The sequence below is a fragment of the Cydia splendana genome, chromosome 1 (genome assembly GCF_910591565.1).
Source record: "Cydia splendana chromosome 1, ilCydSple1.2, whole genome shotgun sequence".
Classification (NCBI taxonomy): domain Eukaryota; kingdom Metazoa; phylum Arthropoda; class Insecta; order Lepidoptera; family Tortricidae; genus Cydia; species Cydia splendana.
The window spans coordinates 17,180,502-17,196,798 of NC_085960.1; the positions used below are offsets into that span (position 1 = coordinate 17,180,502).

Genomic DNA, 16,297 nt, shown 5'->3' on the forward strand with positions numbered 1-16,297 from the left:
ATTTCGTACATAAGTTCCGAAAAACTCATTGGTACGAGCCGGGGTTTGAACCCGCGACCTCCGGATTGAAAGTCGCACGCTCTTACCGCTAGGCCACCATCGCTTGTATATTGTACAAATTAATGTTTGTATGATTCTACTAGTTTAAAGACTTTAAAGTATTATTTTTGTTGACTTGTAGAAAAAGTATTGTATCCAATAGTGACAAGCTTTTCAGTCTCGTGCCTACTTGGGCAACTCAGCAAGCTTCGTTGCCTGAACACGGTGCTCGACTGAAGAGCTCTCTATTGTATCGCGATTGTATGAAATACTATTTTTTTTTGAAGACTTTTTTTATATGATGAAAATTTTGGAATCCAAAATGGCGGCCATGCTGTATGTCATAAAATTCGTCATGCATATCGTTTTATAGGTCATGGTCATCGTTTTCGAAATCTGCACACCTGTTTCAAATAAGGTATAGATGCATCCTAGTAAGTCAACAACATCTATATCTACTATCGAAATGTATTTTTGATAGTAGTAGTACGAAATGTAATCTGAAAGGAATCAAGTAATGCATTCCTGTAATGAGAAATCGACATTGATTCAAATTACTAGTAAGTAATTGTAATATTTGAAAAAAATATTCCTGATTCCTCAAATGGAATTGTACTTAGTAATTCGGTATTGTTAGATACAAAGTAATCTGGGAATCGGTAATCAGATTGCAAAGTAATTTCAAGTAATCGTGGAATTAGGAATCAATTACGAAATGCCCATCTCTAAGACTAAGTAAATATGATCACGTTTCTTCTTTTCGCTCTCAGCTTGGCTGGCTTCCCATTCGACAACGTCGCAATATTCGCTTGCTTTCCACTCTTTTTTCTGTGCTTAATGATCCACTCTCTCCGGAATACCTCAAATCCTTCTTTCAATACTACGGCGTTTCTCGCGTCCGCCAACTTCGCTCTTCTGGCAATATGTCTTTGTCCATCCCTCCTCACCGAACCGGGTTCATGTCGAATTCGTTCACTGTGCAGGTGGCGCGTCTATGGAACGGACTTCCTTTCAACATAAAAAATGCGCCTAATAAGTTCGCTTTCAAAAAATCCGTACGTGCTTTCTTTGCTAGCAGAATGAAAAAATCTTAGTGTATTATTAGTTTCATAATATGTTTCGTCGTTATTTATATATATATATAGGTATATAATATATATATGTACATATATATCATAGTATATTTGTATACGTAATTAATATGTTATTCGTAATTTATTGATTGTTTTTGCTGTTGTAATTGTAGCACCGCTCACAATCTCTCTGCTTAGCCTTAAGGTTGACTGGTAGAGAATGCCTTATGGCATTAAGTCCGCCTTTTGTACTATAAGGTTTTCTTTTGTGCAATAAAGATTAAATAAATAAATAAATAAATAAGTAGCACTGCATTCAATTGATCTTTTTGGCGAACCGCGAGTTCTCAGTTCGGGGCGAACTACTAGTAAGTATGTACCTATAAAAAAAACTGCGACAGTCAACACGTCAGGGGGTTGACCCGGCTGACCTCTCACTGATCAGATTAGGTCAACAATGGAACGGGAACCTTGACCGAAGGTCAGGAGTAATAATTAACAAGAAAGGTTGACCATTGGCTTAAGAGATTGTACCAAGCTACGAAGCGTGGAAACTTGCGGTAGTCAATAGAAGTGAGAACAATTAAATTAGAGCCGGAAACGACATACAAGAATAGTACATTTGCTGGAGCTCCGGTATCACGATTGCATTTATTAATCTAAGAAACCCGGCGGTTTGAGCTAAGAGCACTGGCGAATTATTTGCCTTTAACCTATTAATTTAGAAAATCCTGTCTTAGTACTATCGCCCACACTGTTAAATGTCGATCGGTGGACCTTATGCTTTTTGTAATAAGGTTTACCAATGTACAGTTACGAGTGTTGCTCTTTGTATTTATATTATAGGTATACCCTGGGAAATAGGTGCCATGGCGTGGGGCGGCGGCCTGTTTCGGGCGGCTATGGAGATGCAATGTAGATGCAAGCTTTTTACAGACCGAGATCGCCAAATATTGGAATACGCCGTTGCTTAATAGAAAATAGCAATTAAAAACGCATTACTGACTTACTTCTTGATCAAGCCATTCTCTATTGTATATAACTATAGTTCGTTTTTTTAGCATTAGAAAGAACTTGCAAGAAGGTAAGCGATTTTGACAAGTCTTTTAATTGAAAAACGCTTTTTAAAAATCAAAATTTAATACTTATGAAAGCAGAAGAATATAAATGATCGTATTAGATTCATAATTGTTACATATTTGCCGTAACTTATTTTTAAAATGTGTGTTTTCAATTAAAAGACACGTCAAGATTGTTTACCTTATTTCTAATGCTAAAAAAACGAACTATAATAATGTATATTGTCTGTTTAAGAGTTTTGCTGATTTAATATCGTAGAGGTCCATTCGATCGTACCTTTTAATTATCTAAATGTCATTTTGTTATTACATATTTTTACGCATGCAATTTCGCTCTTGTTTACCTACACTTTTTGCCTTATTACAAAGGAGTAAGGTGCAAAAGTGCAAACATATTTTTGACGTCGACTGTACACGTATTGGATCGAGCGGAGCGCACGGCAGATTGGTAACAAAATGACATCATTTAGAAATCAAAATGTACGTTTGAATTGAACTATGTATCTTGGATATAGAGCTTATGAAGTAAAAGCTTTATTAAAGTACAGCATTCAAATCAGGGCTATTGGGGGAAAAACTCGAATTTTGGAGCTCTTTTAATGGGTAAACTCTGTCCAGAAGAATATAGAGAGTAACGTTGGTCCAAGTATTGCAAACTCTGAGTATTAAGTATCTATCTAGGTAGGTACCTATATAACATTCGACCTTCGACTGACAGTTCCTCGAACTGTCCAGTCCACTTACTAAGGAACTAAATCTCAGCCTAGTGACTGAGTACACGTTCATAGTGTTCATTCATACCTGTAGGTCAAGGCCCTACTCATACTTATCTTTTGTCCGTTGGCCTGATCTGCCATTCGTCATGTTTAGACAACTGCCTTTGTTCGAAAGGTTAATTCTTTATATTGAGGTGTATCACTTTGAATTAATTCTTTTGATTAAATTACATACTTAGGTACCGGGTATAATTTAGCAGTTGTACCTACAACGATTAGATACCGATGTTTACTATTCGGATTTCCTCCTATATATGATATGTTGTATTGTAATGGTTATAATATATACTACAAGTAAACTCTAATGAGTTGAGACAATATTCTATTTTTATAGAAGAATTTAAAGGACTCGAAGGTGAATTAAGCTGGTTATATGTTGTTATTGAAGACTGCCTCTAAAATCGGCCCATGCACTATTAGGATCCCGATCAAGACTCATCCTACGTCGAAGAGGGGGCGTGCATTTTGACAGGGTTGAAATCTGGTGTTCAACAAGATTTACTTAAACTAGTCCACTTTATTCTTGGTCTCAAAAATCACTTATATTTCCGTTGTCATTTTATTTAGTAAGTAATCTGAAAAAAAAAAACATCTATAAAAGAGGCTTAAATAGTATCAGATAGTGACGTTTATTAAGTTCAGAAAATAACTATGAATCTTACAGATCCTTAACCCTTATAAAGTCCCCCGCCGCGTCTGTCTGTTTGTGTGTATGTATTAGGTACATTTGTGTGTAAGGTCGTAAGAGTTCAGGCAATCTCCATCATTCGTGAAATCCGAAAAATTTAAGAATAAGATAATAAGATTTTTTACACGTAATGTAACAGATAAATTATCTTCTTTCCCAAAGCTAGAGCAGTACCTTCAACGCCTTCTTATTCGCCTCGTACATCTTGACTCCCTCTCACAAAACTTTTGGTACAAATAGCTGCATATCATGAACATCAGAACTAGCGCTACCATATACATCAATGCAGGGCATGCTTTGATGTGTACTGAACATCCACACTCCTCAGAAGTATTAAAGGCGTCAGCTAGGCAAAAAAAGAACGGTTGTATAAGATTACAGTAGGTAATATAGGTACCTACCCATTTCTGTTTGTTGTTTGCGTGTAAGTGTATCTAATACTTACAACACATACCTCTGTTAGCTAGCTGAGATATAAAAGACGTATTTGAATTCTTTATTCTACTGACGCGAGGTAGGCAGGAAACAAAACCCTGAAGGCTTAGAAGGCATTGCGATTCATTTCTAGCGGTTTCAGAAACGCATGTAACGTACGGCACACTTCAATATATTCGCGCACGAGTGTGGAGGGAGCTTTAGACTGAAACCGCAAGAATTTAGTCCCAGTGCGTTTTAAGCATTATTATAAGTAGTTGGTTTTTTTTAGCATTAGAAAGAACTTGAAAGAAGGTAAGCGATCTTGACATGTCTTTTAATTGAAAAACGCTTTTTAAAAATCAGTAACTATTAGTTATGAAAGCAGAAGAATCTGGATAATTGCAATCTCAAGGGACCGGCCATTTTTTGTCAATTAACCAGGTTTTTCATTTAAGCAGGTCGTGTCAATTAACGAGGTTCAAAAAATCGTTGTGTCAATTATGGAAGTTTTCATTAATAGATGTTGCGTTCTGACAAATTTCTTTTACGGAGGTGCAAATAACCATTAAAAGTAGATTTACACGCTTACGTTCTGGGTTTCTGCTCTATATATTGCTTCTGTCTATACTTGCACTTTTACACTACATTAATTACTACTTTATTTTCTTATCATTGGGGTTTAAAAAATTTCCTTGAATTGTAGAAGAAAGTTTTATTAGAATGTAAAAAGCATACTTTGTTTTTGAGTTAATCACAACTATTTCATCTACTACAGGCTGTGATAGATACCCAATAAATAAATTGAATTATGGATGAAGATATAAATAAAATGATCATTGCTATTAAAATATTGTTTCTGCTGTCTACAACTACATTATTTCAATTACAGAGGTAATAAGTAAGACTCGTTACAATAATAGAGGTAAAAAAAAAGAGCAAAAATTACGGATTTTTTTTAGCACAGTGTTAATTATAGAGGTCTTAGTTGCGATCTGGTCAATTACAGAGGCAAAATTACGAAAAGCACTAAAAGCTAAATTGCAATTATAGAGGTTCCAAATTTTCAATTATTGAGGCCTTTTGGTCTCAAGGGACCGGGACCGGACTTTTGGTTGCAATTATTGAGGTTTTCCATTTATCCAGGTGCCAATTAACCAGGTTTCACTGTAAATGATCGTATATTTGCCGTAACTTATTTTTAAAATGTGTTTTTCAATTAAAAGACACATCAAGATTGTTTACCTTATTTCTAATGCTAGAAAAACGAACTATAGTCATTCTAACACTTCATGCAAGCACTGACGAGTAAGATTATGTCGTCACTTCGTCAGGTAATAACCAAAACTCACTAATTACTACTTACTACAAGTTCAGAGCCACATAGAACCGTTAAAGTTCTTAGTACCAAACCAAGATTGATTTTTGTTAAATTAAATTTTTTATGCAACTCACTAGAGTTTTGGCCGTCAGCTGACGATAGCTAGCCATACACGTACGGATTTGTCCGCCGGATACGTCTCGGATCAGATCCGCGACTTCGCCACACACGGCGACGGACATCAGTTGTGATCCGGATTTAGCTAGTAACGGTTGTCTGCAACAATGTCTCTGTCTAAACAAAAACTGGCTGTGATATGTGGCGGTTTTATATGTCTCGAAGAAGGAAACAAGCTTACGATAATTGGTCGAAGAATTTACATTTTTCGACCAATTGATCGTAAGCTTGTTGTGTAAGATCCTTCCTTGAGGTACAATTTTTTGTCCTTGCGCTTCCATAAACATGGTAATGACTTATAAACCTCTATAAAACTCATCCAAAATACTTTGTTTTCCCTAAACGCCGTTTTAAATGAGTGCGTGCGTAATGCACTGGTTTCCTAGGATAGCGCTGCCGTCATATAGCGGCCGTCTCCATACAAATACTACGACATCCATATTTAGCCATATCATTTAGTATGGAGACGGCCGCTATAAGACGGCACCGCTATCCTAGGAAAACCGATCTTAACTGTCGTGCCGTAGCGTTATGCTCTGGTTTCCTAGGATAGCGGTGCCGTCATATAGCGGCCGTCTCCATATAAATACTACGACATCCATATTTAGCCGTATTTTTTAGTATGGAGACGGTCGCTATATGACGGTACCGCTATCCTAGGAAAACCAATCTTTAGAGCGTAACGAGGTGCGATCCGGCGGACACATCCGTTACTACGCACGGTTACATATCAGAATACCGAAAACTGATTTACCTAATGTTAAATCACCTATGCTTGATTAACCTATTTTTAAATTACCTATCGATCATTTTACCTAAACATTGACAGACCTAAGTTTATAATACCTAAGCTCAAATAACCTAATGGACGAAACACCTAATGCACGATATACCTAATGCACGTTTTACCTACTGCACGTTTCCCCTAAAGCTATTATACCTAATGTACGAATCACCTATAGCTGATATACCTAATGGACGATACACCTAAAGCTGATATACCTAGTGAACGATGTACCTAAACTTGATTTACCTAATGGACGAAATACCTAACACTGTTAAACCTATCGCACGAAATATCTAAAGTTGATATACCTCCTGAACGAATTACCTAATGTCGATATGCCTAATGCACGGAATACCTAAAGTCTATATACCTAGTACACAATTCATATCGTTTTGCCGAATGATCAAGTGGCAACTCCACCCAATAAATCGTATGATTTCCCAACCTTACAGTAGAAACTGTTTGTTTGGATAACAACTTAAAAATACACTTTTTGAAACGCTACTTTTTAGGTAGTAGAATGATTTCGTAAGTCTAATACAAAATTAGTTATCTTATCTTATTAAAAACTTAATTTTTGTAAGTTAACATCATGACGATGAAATAAAAGTCGGTTTTGGCACTGTTTGGTCGCAGTTAACCTAACACGCTCCTCCTCGCTTTGCTCGTCGTCGCACCTATCTCGACTTTGTCAAATGACTAGACTTTATATTATAATAAAAATAGTAAGCCACTTGAATGATTTGGCTAAAAAAATTATACCATGTTGTATGTCCTAATAATATTCTACTAAACAATAATTATATTTTAGATTTTAGGTATTTCGTTCATTAAGTGCATCGACTTCAGGTATCTCGCGCATTAGGTGTATCGAATTTAGGTATTTCGTTCATTAGGTATGTTAACTTTAGGTAATTCGATCATTAGGTATACCGACTTCAGGTAATTCGTGCAGTAGGTATGTTAACTTTAGGTAATTCGATCATTAGGTATACCGAGTTTAGGTATTTCGTGCATTAGGTATATCAACATTAGGTGTTTCGTGTATTAGGTATATTAGCTTTAGGTATTTCGAGTATGAGGTGTTTCAACTTTAGGTAAATCGACCATAGGTATTCTGAGCTTAGGTAAACCAATTGTAGATGAAACATGCAATAGGTAATTCGTTCATTAGGTGTTATGAGCTTAGGTTAATTGATCATTAGGTATTTAAAAAAATAGGTGAAACGAGCATAGGTGATTCAACATTAGGTAAATCGATTTTCGGTATTCTGATATGTAACCCTACGCACACACGCCCAGTCCGCTCTCGGATCTGTCTGCTCTGTGTCCGGTTTTGTGCACGGACAGCGGACAGACATCCGGCAGACAAATAGTACGTTGCTTCTGGAAAAAAATATATGGATAACTTGGTATAATTAATAGAAGACTTTTTTCATTTGGGATATGTACGTTATGGACCGAAGTTATTTTTCATCAACCCTCCCCAACCCTCTGCGTCACCCCCCCCACACCCCCGCAAAGGGCCCGAAACGTGGTTTTTCTAAATTTTTAAGAAAACTGTTCAAGATATAAAAAAAGTGTGTAGGAACGAAGTGATCCTTAGCAAATTTGCTATTTATCTCTTATACACACTATAGTGCTATCACTTATAGTTTTTTGTGAAATCTGTCACCATATATGCAATTTATTTAGAATTTAAGTTTTTTTTTCTTTTGTAAGATAACTTTTCTCAAAATATACTTACGATATCGCCAAATTTTGTTTAATTTAAATAAATAGTTAATATGTTCTTTAAAATGGTGTATTATTTATTATTAAACTCCTTCATTTGACGTAGGCCTTACTGGGATTTGTCCGGTTTCCTCACGATGTTTTCCTTCGCCGAAAAGCGACAACTAACGCGAGGAAGAAGATGTGTGTGGTGATCAAAAATCGTGGGTTCACCCTCGGTTGTGCTGTACCTATAAATTTCGGTCAGGATCCGTTTCATATACAGACAAGTGGTTAATAACAATATTAGCTGACATTGAAAATATTTGAAGGCGATGTATTTTAAAAATGGCATAGCATCGTCAAATGAAGTAGTTTAATAATAAATATCACATACATACATATAATCACGCCTATTTCCCGGAGGAGTAGGCAGAGACCTCGGATTTCCACTTGATACGATCCTGACATACCCCTTTCGCTTCCTTCACTTTCATTACATTCCTCATACACGCTCGCCGGTTTAGGGTGCTCTTGACTTGGCCTTTCTTCAGGATTTCCCCGATCTGATCAGAGAAAATCCGCCGAGGTCTACCCCTTCCAACTCCCACTTCCACTTCTCCCTTATACACTCTCTTTGTTAGCCTTCTTTCACTCATTCTTTCCACATGTCCAAACCATCTCAACATACCTTTCTCAATTTTAGTCACTAGATCTACATTCAGTGGACACTTTTCCCTTATCACACTGTTCCTAATTCTATCTTGCAATCTCACACCACACACACTTCTCAGCGCTCTCATTTCCACTGCATTCTCTTGGCTCTGATGCCTCTTCTGCCATACCCAACTTTCGCTACCATACATAAGTGTAGGCACCAACACCCCTCTATGAACAGCCAACCGTGCTTTTTGCGACACCTTCTGGCTGCTTATAAAAGCGTTGAGTGCCCTATTCACACGATTTCCAGCATTCACTCTCCTTTCAATGTCTTTATCATTATTATCGTCCCTAGTGAACAAGGTTCCCAGATACACAAACTCTTTTAATAAGTAATACCCATTTTAAATAACATATTATTTACTTAAATAAAAAAAACCGGTCAAGTGCGAGTCGAACTCGCGTTCCAAGGGTTCCGTACATAAGTCCGACTCACGCTTGACTGCACATTTCTAATAGGTTTTCCTTTGTGTATTTTTTTCATAATTTTAGGCCCAGTAGTTTCAGAGATAAAGGGGGGGGGGGGAATGGTCGGACAGACAGACAGACGCACAAGTGATCTTATAAGGGTTCCGTGTTTTTCCTTTTGAGGTACGGAACCCTAAAAACGTGGATGATATCGTAAGTGTTATTTGAGAAAACTCATTAGAAGAAAAAAAAAAACACTGAAAATGCTAAAAATAGCATCTTCCGTGACGTATTGAGCAAAAACTATAAGTGATAGCAATATAGTGTGTATAAGAGATAAATAGAAAATTTAAACAGGATCACTTCGTTCCTACACCCTTTTTCTGTATCTTGAACGGTTTTCTTAAAAATTGAGAAAAACTAGGTTTTGGACCCTTTGCGGGGGTGGGGGGGGGGGGGGGGGGGTGACGCCGAGGGGGGAGGGGAGGGGAGGGTTGATGAAAAATATCTTCGGTCAACAACGTACATATCCCAATAAAAAAAAGTCTTCTATTAATTATGCCGTAATTTTAGCTAATTTCATTGAATTAAAAATATGTATGTCAATTACTCGTCACACATTGACGGATGTGTCCGCCGGACACATCTATCAGACAGATCTGACGGACAAATCCGTACGTGTATGGGCTACTGGCTATTAGCATTAGTGAACTAGCTATTACGGAATACACTTTAGTTTGGATAGTTAAGAAGTAGGTGAACTGGACTTACAAATGGATTTAGCGACTGTCTCGCATGATGCGGAAACGGTAGTTACGGGCGCGGGCGCGGGTGTAGCTGTGAGTACAGCTCGTGTGTTTGGTCTGCAGAACTTGGTGTTTTCCTTATTTGCTGAAATGATATAGTAGTTTTGTGTTATAAGGGATCAAAATGATATATTTCCGTCAAGGGCGTACATTGAATCCTGAGCGTAATGAAGGATTCAAGTGTTAACGCCCAAGACGAAATAATTTTGATACCGTGTGACACATACAGCTTTTCATATGAACTATGAGGAAATTATGTCCCAAAATATGTATGTCGGGGCGTGACTCCAGAAGGACGTATTGCAGCGTTACAGTTCATAGTTTTAGACGCCTATATACAATCGATTAGCAATGTTTGGCTACGTATTACTGGAGTCGTAATGAAATTCATAACGTAGAGAGTAACGCCGTCTATTGGCGTATTGTTGAACTAAGATGACAGGTAGAAGGCTTTGGAACGTCAAATTGTTTAACTTGGGTGAAGTTCGGTACAAGGTGGCAGTTTTGTCGTTATATTGGTAGACCGGTCGAGCAGGTTTGCCAACTTGACTTCGAGGCGGGAGCGATGAGGCTCCGCCGGCAGACCTGATCGGACCGCGCTAGAGATCGGACGTTAGCCATACCTCGTGCCTAACTCGCCACGTTCCTGAAGGCTTATACCTGAAGGATTATTCTGAAAGCTTATAGAATCCAACGTTCTTTAACCATTTAGCTAAGTGTTTTATTTCAAGTCTTATTTTGATTCCTATGTTTCATTAGAAGCTTACTTTTGTGAAATAAAGAAAGAATGTGTTGTTTTGAAAAGATGTGTCCCGCTGAGTTTGTTGCCGGTCCCATATTGGGCTAAATCTTCTCAGGTCAGAGGTGTAGGGTTGGAGCCGGCCTAGCTTGACGTGAATAAAGATTTGAACGTTTCATGTGATCTTTTATTTTCAATTAAATCCAAATGCATCTAGCAATTAGTTATTTTTATCATTTAGTACTGAAATATAGTAGGCGGTAGTATGGTTAACAAGTCCGAATGTTTATTTCATGCACTGGTAGCATACTAATTTAGCTGTGAAGTAATACATTGAGGTACTACGCCCACCACCGTCGCCCGTGCCTCCGTCATGTATTATTTGACCAAAAAAAAATAGTATGCAAGAAAGAAAAATCGTGTCCTAGAACAGAAAAGTACAACTTTGATCCCTCCTAGCGGGGAAGAAAAAGCCCTTTTTCGAATAAGTGATGTGAAAAGTAAATTGTTTCTAACTAACACTTAAACGCTTTAGCTCCTGCTGTAGAAGCTATAGGAGCAGCAAGTGGTTGTAAGTAGAGATGCACCGGATATTCGGTTACTATCCGGTAACCGGCCCATCCAGCCCTTATTTTAATATCCGGCAGGAAACCGGTTAATGACCTACTATCCGGCAGGATACCGGATAGTAACTTTGTTTGATTTCGGAGTAAACAAATTGGATTTAAGAAACAGTCATAATCGTACTTGTTTATTATTTTAAAACAATTTAAACAACATTCCACTCACTTGCATGCGCACTCATTTCGAACCTAGAAATCTGACTGCGCGAAGTGTCCAAAGGTTCACTACGAAACAGGTCAAAACTTACACTGCGCGCACCTGAAAAACCGAAATGTAGGTATAGTTCCGCCGGCCGAATATTCTGCGGCCGTATACCGAAATTTCGGCCGATGGTCAGGCCGAACATCTGGTAGGTATCCGGTATCCGGCCAAACAACTATCCGTTGCATCTCTAGTTGAAAGATAAGAGTAACATGATAACCACAATAAGTTAGTAGTATATTTATTAGGTACTTATTACCTATTCACGGCTAAATAACATACTCCTTTTTGGTGAGATTGGACGGGCAGCATGTCTACTATACGGATCTAGTCTAGTGCATAATTATTTCCCATCGTATTGTCATGTTACTTTCAGTCAACTTCAGTACTTTTTGTACCGAGACTGACTGAAATAGCAATGCAAATTGCACCTTTCCGTGAAAATACGATGGAAAACAATTATGCAGTCCATCTGTAGGTTCCTAATTTATTTGGAAATCTATTAGAGGAGAAGGACGAAAAAATTAAAAAGAACGAATCTTACTATCAAGTTCTAAAGTTAGTTATAAAGTATTCAATAATGCCTTTGATATATTTTCAGATTTATTTCTATTAATATTTCTACATATGATATTTTGATAACAATATGTTTTGTTATTGTGTAATAATAATAAATATTGGCTGCTGGCGGCACCCTAGGTTAAGTTTTTATGTGTCATAAGGGCTTGTTGCTAGGCCTACATGAATAAAGTATATTTTGATTTATAATATGTTTATATGTATTTTTTTATTGTTTTGTAAGTGTTTTTATATTTCACTTTTATATATATACATTATAAATAACCTAACCCAAGATATTAAATGAATTAAAGGAGATATATTAGGTCCTTACCTATGAAATTGGCGTTTTTGTTCATAGATATAAGTCTGATCCTAGTTTTTTTTTTTTACAAAAGTACATACACAATTACAATAAAACTACAGTGCACTCAATAAACAACGATTTTACATACAATTAATTGTTATTTTTTATTGTTAAGTGTTCAGAATTAAGCCTTGAAAATAGGTCTTTTCATGTGCTGTCGGTTCGAGTATTAAAATTACTTATATTTTTCTAATGGTACCAATTTTCAAGAAATGGAGATATTGAAAACATACCTTAAAGGTGTCAAAAATTACTGGAAAAATTTTGTTTGGTTTGAATTAGCCATCAAAAAAATATCCGCAAAATTAATTGTATGGAAATTCGTGTTTCGTTGAAATTCTCCGAACAAAACGCCAATTTCATAGGTAATGACCTAATAAATATTGCGTAGATATGTGAAGGCACTTACTATTTTTACGACTAGGTTTCCCGGCTTTTGCACAGCACGCTATTATCATTGTGGTTTTGATTCATGGTCGTTATCGACCATTGTTATTTATTTAATTGGTTTTCTGTTTACATGCTACCTACATTTTACATGATGTTGTTGACATCAGAGAGCATTTGTAATCACTATGTTTTGACATTTAACACAAAGTGACATTGGCTGATCATTGGCTCCATGGAGTATAGAGTAAAAGGAGCGAAATTTCTTATGGTAGAACAGGCGTAAAAGTGTCCAGCAGTTAGCTTTAATAGGCCAGTCATCTTAAGCCTAAAAAGGGGGTCAACCTCGGAATGAGAGGTGATTGTTTTCCTTACCTTTACCTTCCATAATTGGCTCTCTCAGCTCAGACATAGAGGGTAGAGGTTAAGCCCCCCATTCACACTCCTACCTTGTAGTCCGCCTCGTAGTCCGCCTCGTTGGGTAGGATTGTGTATGGGGGTTGCGGACTACGAGCCGTCCTACAAACCCAAGTAGGATGCCACTTGGGTCCTACTAATCCTACAAGCCCCGCCCACCGCTGTAGTCCGCCGCGTAGGATTGTGTGTGGCTTGTCGTCCTACGTTGCGGACTACCGTGTTTGACGTATGACAACAGTGCGCGCCATTTTTTTGAAATTTGTAAACGAAATCGCTGTTTTTAGGACCAGAAATCACCCAATCACTCCAACAAACAATGGAGGAATAGGCATTGCAACAATTATTACCAATACTTAAGAAATATGACGCTCTCTTGCGAATTTTTAGCAGTTTCTTTTCCCACACTCTTTTTTATTTTTATCCAATAGCAAAAAAATACATAGCAGAAGAGCTATTTTCTTTTTTTTTAATTGCCCGTAACATTTTCAAGAGTAAGTAGACCGACACTTGTGAGAAACGAAGCAGTACTGGTGATGGACGGCAAAACAGTACCGTGTGTGAGTTATTTCTTGCTCCGTAGTCCTGCGAGGCGGACTACAACGTAGGAGGGTGTGTGAGCTATTATATCCTACGCTGTAGTCCTGCGAGGCGGACTACAAGGTAGGTGTGTGTGTGTGGGGCTTTATAGAGTCTGTGCGGAAAAAGAAGAGTCGTGAAATGTATGGGCTCCCTTCTTAGAGCATTTAGTAACTGGAGACGTCTTGACTGTCCTTTTCTGTACAAAACAGTCTGCCGATTTTTGCGGGGGAGGGGCACGTCAAATGTATGGCTATTTCTACATGATTAGTACGTAACGTACAAATAAACATGTCAGATATAAGTTTCCATACAAAAGTTTGCACAATTGTGCAAGGATTACGGCAGAGGGGTAAGCTCTTAAAGGCGACTCCGGTTATTAAATGCTCTAAGGCTCCCTTACATTCCATGACTCTTCTCTTTCCGCACAGAGTCTACTTACTTGCATCCTGCTTGTGTGAAGTACCCGTACCCTGAGTCACTGATAATGTCAACGCTAAAGTCTACGTAATTTCGTTCGCACTAATATGTCAGTACGAGCGAGATGCATAGAAAGTAAGTTACGTTCACGTTAGAGTTTATTATATCAGTGCTAAACTGGTGATAGCTGTGTTCTTCTCTCACTCTCACGGAGCGTAAGTGTGACTGAGATGGATGTGAGTGCTCGCGACTGCAGATATCATGTTTTTTAATTAATTAATATTTTTTGAGAGTTTTAATAATAAATAAAAGTAATCGCTGAGTTCCCATCAAGCATAATATTGCCTATTTTTAGAAAATATTTTCAAATTTTTAGTACATATTGTGCAATATTTAATTTATATTTTTAAAGTGATGCATCTTAGACCTATGTGTAACATAGGTCGTTCGTGATTTTTTTCTATCGAGCGCAAGTCAAGAACTCAGGATTCAAATAGCTGAAATCCTTAAAGAAAGGCCTCAAGAATCAAGATAGCTACTTCATTAATTTTTTGCCGACCGTATTGAGATTTAAGAAAGCGCTACGACCATGTCATACGACTTTTTAAAAACTCCGTTCTCTGAACTTATTGCACCTTACCGATTCTCGTCAAATTATGTGAGCCAGCCGGTTCGGTAGTTACCGTTATCTGTGACCGATACGCTAAATATTTAAATGTTGTTATCGAACTGTTCGAACTACTAAGGATATCACTACATCTTATAAAACAAAAGTCCCCCGCCGCGCCTGTCTGTTTGTGTTTGTATGTTCGCGATAAACTCAAAAACTACTGGGGGGCGATTTTAGAATTTCGATCGCACGGTTTCGTCACTCGGAAATCGGTGGAAAACGGTGAAATGCTAATTTTTGAAATACGAGCGATAGAAATTGGGAATCTAGTGGTATTGACCACTCGTTTTCTATTCTATTAGTAGAATTTAAATGCCTAGTAGTGGAGATACATATTATTGAACAAAATACACGAAATCGAGCGGTCGAATTTCAAAAATCGCCCCCCTGAACGGATTTTCAGCGGTTTTCACCTATGAATAGAGTGATTCCTGAGGAAGGTTTAGGTGTATAATTTGATTAATTTGTTAACCCGTACGAAGCCGGGGCGGACCGCTAGTAAAATATAATATTGAAGGGAAATATTTTTACAAAATGGTCCTTGACACATCTGGAACGACCGAAACGTTGCTGTAGCAACTTCGCTTCAGATTACCGTTGACAATCACAAACATCATGCATTTGATAGGGACTTGTTCTGTGAGACTTACGGTTCAATGTATTGTGTCCCTCTGTGCTAGTATATTGCATTGTGGTAATTTTACTTGAGATTCTACTCGCGGCTAAGCAAGCGTCTCTGTTTTTGAACGCAACATTCTGCTGACTGAATAATCAATAACACTTGGCAAATCTAATGTCTGTTTGTTTAATGTTACGAGAGAATGCACGTTGTTGACGAAGCCCTCTACCTAAATTTCTTAGCTCCGTAAGCTGTTAATATTATCAGTCCTCCAGTACGGGTCCTTCCTTCGGCGCTTGCAAGTCACCTTTGGATTTGCAAGAGTTGCAAGCGCCCATAGGCTACGGTAGCCAGTACGGAAGATGTTTTTAATATTGGCGTAGAATTGGCGTAGATGTTTTTTAATACATATTAACGTACCTATTGGCATAGAAGTTTGGTGGCAGGGGGCTCAATTATCTCTGCTGCTGACTGTAGATTGTGAGGTAAGGGCAATATGGCCAAAATTGTTAGAGAGTCAAACAAATGCTGCTTTCTCGGTGAGGATATTTCTCAATAACAATAGTGGACTGGGTAAATTCACGATAAATGGCGTTACATGTAGAGCGGCAAGTTGTCAATCAGAAGTTATTTTTGGTGTGGTTAATACTAAAATATTTATTTTGTTTGTGCACTATTAGGTACAATGTACATACATGAGTGAATAAGGAAAATTTAT

The 16,297-nt window shown here is 37.7% G+C and overlaps 1 long non-coding RNA gene across 1 annotated transcript; it reads left to right on the top strand.

Moving 5' to 3' along the window:
* The first annotated feature begins 8,476 nt into the window (after positions 1-8,476).
* On the top strand, positions 8,477-9,055 carry LOC134798954 (uncharacterized). The gene is made up of 2 exons (XR_010145296.1): positions 8,477-8,737; positions 8,781-9,055. It is a non-coding gene; the product is annotated as an uncharacterized LOC134798954 (long non-coding RNA).
* The last annotated feature ends 7,242 nt before the right edge of the window (positions 9,056-16,297 follow it).